Here is a 5,638-nt window from a genome sequence, read left to right on the forward strand (position 1 = left end):
CTTCGACTCATCTCTCTCGTTCACCCCACACATCCAATCCATTACCAAAACCTGCCGGTGTCACCTTTACAATATCGCCATCATCCGCCCTTTCCTCTCCACCAAAACGGCTACCTTACTGCTTCAGGATCTCGTTATATCCCAGCTAGACTACTGTGTCAGCCTTCTCTCTGATCTCCCTTCCTCCTCTCTCGCCCCATTCCAGTCTATTCTTCACTTCGCTGCCCGGCTCATCTTCCTGCAGAAATGATCTGGGCATGTCACTCCCCTTCTTAAACACCTCCAGTGGTTGCCTATCAACATCCGCTCCAAACAAAAACTCCTCACTCTAGGCTTCAAGGCTCTCCATCACCTTGCCCCTTCCTACCTCTCCTCCCTTCTCTCTTTCTACCGCCCACCCCTCACGCTCCGCTCCTCTGCCGCCCACCTCCTCACCATCCCTCGGTCTCGCCTATCCTGCCGTCGACCCCTGGGCCACGTCCTCCCGCGGTCCTGGAATGCCCTCCCCCCCATCTCTATCAATCTAATTCTCTTCCCCTCTTCAAATCCCTACTTAAAGCTCACCTCCTCCAAGAGGTCTTCGCAGACTGAGCTCCCCCCCTTTTCCCTCTGCTCCCTCTACCCCCCCCTTCACCTCTCCGCAGTTAAACCCTCTTCTCCCCCCTTTCCCTCTCCTCCTGCCCCTCTCCCATCCCACCCCCTCAGCACTGAACTTGTCCGCTCAACTATATATATCTTCATCACCCTATTTATTTTGTTTAATGAGATGTACATCACCCTGTTTCTATTTATTTGCCATTGTTTTTATGAGATGCTTGTCCCCTTGACTCTATTTATTGCCATTGTTCTTGTCTGCCTGTCTCCCCAGATTAGACTGTAAGCCCATAAAAGGGCAGGGACTGTCTCTATCTGTTGCCGATTTGTACATTCCAAGTGCTTAGTACAGTGCTCTGCACATAGTAAGCGCTCAGTAAATACTATTGAATGAATGAATGAATGAATGGTGCCCAGCATGGGTGAGTTTTGACTTGTAGCAGATTTCCTTCCACTCTCTAGCCACTGCTTAAGCTAGGAATGGAATGGGCAAGCCTCTGCTTGACTCTCCCTCCCATAGCCAACACTCGTAGACTACTGGAAACTCTCCAGATGCGACCTTGAGAGGGAGCTTAGCGAATACCATGATTATTATTGTCATGATCATTATTATTATTTCTCTCTGGTCAGAGTGGCCCAGAATTGTTTAGGACTCTCTCCCTAAAAATGATAACAATAATAACTGTGATATCTGCTAAGAGCTTACTATGTTCCAGGTTCTGTTCTAAGAACAGGGATGGTTACAAAGCAAGTTGGGTTGGAAACAGTGCCTGTCCCACATGAGGCTTACAATCAGCCTGATGTATCATATGGAAAATTTGGAGAAAACCTAGAAATGAGTAGTAATAGAATAATGTTAGTAGCATTTATGAATCCCCCACATGGAGTAGTACACGGTACTAAGAGCTTGGGAATACGGAATAAAGAAATCCCTTATCCGCTGCTCACAAAGAGCTCACACTCTTGTGGGAGAGATGAACATAAACATATTTAAAGGTGGTGTGATCAAAATAAATAATCGAGTAAACATATCTTTCTGAATGCTAAGGAGTGTGTAAATAAGTTTATAGGTACTAGAGAGCAATCAAAGTGAATAACTGAGAATAGAATTGCAATTGATTAGCTCAGAGAGAGACTGAAGAAGGAGCAATGGCTGCACAAGGGAAGGTGTGATCTTAAAGGCAGAATGTTGCTTCTCCAAACAAGTGACAGAGAGGAAGTTTTTCTTTTTGTTATTGGTAAAATCTTGAATTTACAGAGCATATTTTTCTTCAATGAACCTCCACAGAACTCCTCATCTTCCCATGCAAACCATGTCCTTCCACTCTCTTTTCCAGCACCGTAGGCTATACAACTACCTTCCCTGGCTCTCAAGCCTACAGCTAGAGGTCGTGGGTTCTAATCCCAGTTCTGACACTTGTCAGCTGTGTGACGTTGGACTTAACTTCCCTTTGCCTCTGTTACCTCATCTGTAAAATGGGAATTAAGGCTGTGAGCTCCCTGTGGAACAACCTGATAAATTTGTATCTCCCCCTGCGCTTAGAACAATGCCTGGTACATAGTAAGTGCTTAACAACTACTACTACTACTACTACTACTAATAATAATAATAATGTTGGTATTTGTTAGGCGCTGACTAAGTGCAGAGCACTGTTCTAAGCTCTGGGGTAGATACAGGGTAATCAGGTTGTCCCACATGAGGTTCACAGTCTTCATCCCCATTTTACAGATGAGGGAACTGAGGCCCAGAGATGTGAAGTGACTTGCTTACAGTCATACAGCCATGCTTAGTGGAATAAGATACTATTATTGGACAGGGATTGTCTCTATCTGTTGCCAAATTGTATATTCCAAGCGCTTAGTAAAATGCTCTGCACATAGTAAGTGCTAAATAAATACTATTGATTGATTATTATCCAATGCTTAGAATGGTGCCCAGCACATAGTAAGGACTTAAATTCCATAATTATTATTATTATTATTATCTCAGCCCATCTCAGTCATTCAAACTACATATTGAATCTGTCAGCCAATCCTGCCGGTTCTCGTCTTGTCTTATGTCGTCGAGTCATATCCGACCTATAGCGACACCACAGACACATCTCTACCAGAAGGCCCCGCCTCCATCAGGAATCGCTCAGTAAGTTTATATCCATAGAGTTTTCTTGGTAAAAATCCAAAAGTGGTTCACCATCGCCTCCTTCATTGCAGGAAACTTGAATCTCCATCCTCAACTCTCTCCTATGCCTCTGTTGACCAGCACAGGTGAGTTTTGACTAGTAGCGGCTGGCCTTCCACTAGCTAGCCACTGGCCAAGCTAGGAATGGAATGGAATGGACAGGCCTCTACTTGACTTTCCCTCTCATAGTTGAGACTGGTAGAGCACTGGAAACTTTCCAGGCGCCACCCTGAGTGGGCTGCCATGTCTATCTTCCCAGTAATGTTAAAATCCACCCTTTTCTCTCCATCCAAATTGCTGCTACACTGAGATAAGCACTTACCATATCCTGCTTTGATTACTATATCAGCCTCTTCACTGATCTCTCTGCCACTGTCTCTCCCAGCTCCAATCCATACTTCACTTTGCTGCCCAGATCACTTTGCTAAGAAACTTTCAGTCCATATTTTCCCACTCCTCAAGAACCTCATCAAACAAAAACACTTTACCAACTTCTTTAAAGCACTCATTCAGAAATGCCCTGGGATTTCACACTAGACTAGACTGTAAGCTCATGTTTGGGCAGGAGATGTATGATACATTGTTATATAGTGTACTAGCCCAAGCACCTAGTACAGTTCTCTTTTCACAGGAAGTGCTCAGTAAATATGATTGACTGAATGACTGACTACTACAACCCAGTCTGCACAGTCTGCTCCTCTCATGTTGACCTACTCAGTGTACCTCAGTCTTAATTACTTCACCACTGACCCCTGGCCACATAATAATAATAATAATGATGATAATAATAATAATTATGGTATTTGTTAAGCACTTACTATGTACCAAGCACTGTTCTAAACACTGTGGTAGATACAAGGTGATCGGGTTGTCCCACGTGGGCCTCTAAATCTCAATCCCCCATGAGGTAACTGACAGAGAACTTAAGTGACTTGCCCAAAGTTGCACAGCTGATAAGTGGCAGAGCCAGGATCAGAACCCACGGCCTCTGACTCCCAAGCCCGTGCTCTTTCCACTAAGCCACGCTTCACTGGACTGGCCTGGAATTCCCTCTCCTTCACATAGGACAGACCACCACTCTTCCCACCTCCAAAGCCTTATTAAAATCAAATCTGCTCCAAGAAATCTTCCCCAGATCAGCCCTCATTTCCCCTATTCCCTCTCCCTTCTACATCGCCTAATGCACTTGGATTCCTAGGGATAGAATTCAGGCCTGTGACTTCTCTGTGACTCAGTTCCTTTGCTTTAAAATGGGGATTGAGACTGCGAGCCCCATGTGGGACAGGGACTGTGTCCAACCCGATTTGCTTGTATTCCCCCACATTGCCTAGTACTCTCCTTCTACAGCCCAGACTGCCTGCTTTGCTCCTCCAATACAATCTCACCTATCTCACCACCACCCCTCAGCCACATCCTACCTCTGGCCCCGAATGCCCTCCCTCTTCATATTCAACAGACATTTACCCTCCCCACTTTTAAAGCGTTATTGAAGGTTCATCTCCTCCAAAAGACCTTCCCTTATTGAGCCCTCATTTCCAAATTTCCCACTCCCTTCTTCATCTCCTTGTCTTATCCCTTTTATTCATCCCTTGTCCTAGCCCCACAGCACTTATGTATATATCCATTTTTCATTTATTTATGTTTATGTCTGTCTCCCCCTCTAGACTGTGAGCTCACAAAGAGCTTACAATCTACAGGGGGAGACAGACTTTAAAACAAATCACAGATAAGAGAAGTAAGGGAGTATATGAATATGAATGTAAGCACTGTGGAGCTGATGTGAGTATCCATGTGCTTAGGGGGGTATACAGCAAAGTATAGAGTCAATGCAGAGGGGTGGGCAGTTAGGGGAAAGAAAGGGAGAAGTGCTCAAGCACTTCGCCCCCTTCTACCTCACCTTGCTACTCTGCTACTACAACCCAGCCTGCACACTTGGCTCCTCTGTTGCTAATCTTCTCACTGTGCTTCAATCTCATCTATCTTGCCTCTGACCTCTCGCCAACATCCTGCCTCTGGCCTGGAATGCCCTCCCTCCTCATATCCGACAGATGATCCCTATCTATTTAAAGCTTTACTGAAGACACAAGGTCACCAGGAGGCCTTCCCTGACTAAGCCCTCCTTTCCTCTTCTACTCCCTTCAATTTCAGCAAGTCATTTCACTTCTCTGGTCCTCAGTTACCTCGAATGCAAAACGGGCATTAAGACTGTGGGACCAAGACTGTCCAACTTGACTACCTTGTAACCACCCCAGAGCATAGGACAGTGCCAGGCACATAGTAAGCACTTGAGAAATACCTCAAATATTCTTGAGAAACAGCATGGCCTAGAGGATAGAGCATGGGCCTGGAAGTCAGAAGGGCTTGGGTTCTAATCCCGCCTCTGCCACTTGTCTGCTGTGTGACCTTGGGCAAGTCATTTCTCTGTGCCTCAGAGAATGGGGGATTGAGGCTGTGAGCCCCACCTGGGACCAACCCAATTTGCTTGTATCCACCCCAGTGCCTTGCACATAGTGAGCGCTTAACAAATACCATAATCACTTTTATCCCAAATTTCCTTGGAGTTAGGAGCCGGGGTCCTGATGGAAAGCTACTGGACTCGGACTCACCCTACCACTACAAGAGGCAGGATACAGAGGCAGCCATGTACGATGGAGGGAATACTGGCAGCCAGGTCCTGGCACAGGTTGGGTTTGAGGGAGGAAGCTTGGCAAACAATCGAACTGTTAGTCATACTCATTCAATGCTTACTGTGTGTACAGCACTCTTGCCTGCTGTGTGACCTTGGGGGGAAAGAGCAGGGGCTAGGGAGTCATAGGATGTGCGTTCTAAGCCCACTCTGTCACTTGTCATTCATTCATTTATTTA

General features: G+C 45.9%; 1 non-coding gene across 1 annotated transcript; it reads right to left on the reverse strand.

Annotated features, from left to right (window-relative positions):
• Window positions 1–1,026: 1,026 nt before the first annotated feature.
• Window positions 1,027–1,164, reverse strand: LOC114817670. Its single transcript, XR_003765527.1, has one exon. It is a non-coding gene; the product is annotated as a small nucleolar RNA SNORA7 (small nucleolar RNA).
• Between the last annotated feature and the right edge of the window lie 4,474 nt (window positions 1,165–5,638).

The sequence above is a fragment of the Ornithorhynchus anatinus genome, chromosome 1 (genome assembly GCF_004115215.2).
Source record: "Ornithorhynchus anatinus isolate Pmale09 chromosome 1, mOrnAna1.pri.v4, whole genome shotgun sequence".
Taxonomy (NCBI): domain Eukaryota; kingdom Metazoa; phylum Chordata; class Mammalia; order Monotremata; family Ornithorhynchidae; genus Ornithorhynchus; species Ornithorhynchus anatinus.